The following is a 571-nucleotide window of genomic DNA, read 5'->3' as shown; positions in this document are numbered from 1 at the left end:
GTTCATGGGTTGGGAGAGACCGACACCCAGTTCTTCTAGAACATCTCTACATACCGACATTTTCATTTCTAGACCCTGAATACTTACTGTCGGGAGGATGAAATTCCTTTCATTAGCCCCAGTTGCGTGGATGTAAATCCATGCAGCATAAATACAAACGCTAGGGGGCGCCCTTGGTTGAGAAATTAACAAATTGGGCGTGGTCATGTGACTGTCAATGGACAGTTCGAGAGTTTGCTGGATGTGGGGCAATCTGCATTTACTAACTTTGCCAACCACGCTGATAAAATGGGTGACCACCGATGCTCTGGAGCGAGTCTGTGCTGCTTGTGTTTTTTGTTTTAAAAAACTTTAGAAACTGTTTTAGAAACTTTAGAATCTTTAGAAACCCAATGTGTCTAAAATTTAACTTCGTTCTGTGTTAATGTCACGTATGGCCATTTCACATTTTGGCAATGTGTAACCATTGACCGCGTTAATTACCCCGACCCCCGATCAGCAGGGACCCTGCGGACGTGGCGACGTCAGGGGGCGGGGCGACGTCAGGGGGCGTGGCCTGGTCGCGCCGCGC

The sequence above is a fragment of the Denticeps clupeoides genome, chromosome 16 (assembly GCF_900700375.1).
Source record: "Denticeps clupeoides chromosome 16, fDenClu1.1, whole genome shotgun sequence".
Taxonomy (NCBI): domain Eukaryota; kingdom Metazoa; phylum Chordata; class Actinopteri; order Clupeiformes; family Denticipitidae; genus Denticeps; species Denticeps clupeoides.
The sequence above is the reverse complement of the archived record's forward strand: the minus strand, read 5'-3'. Positions refer to the sequence as shown.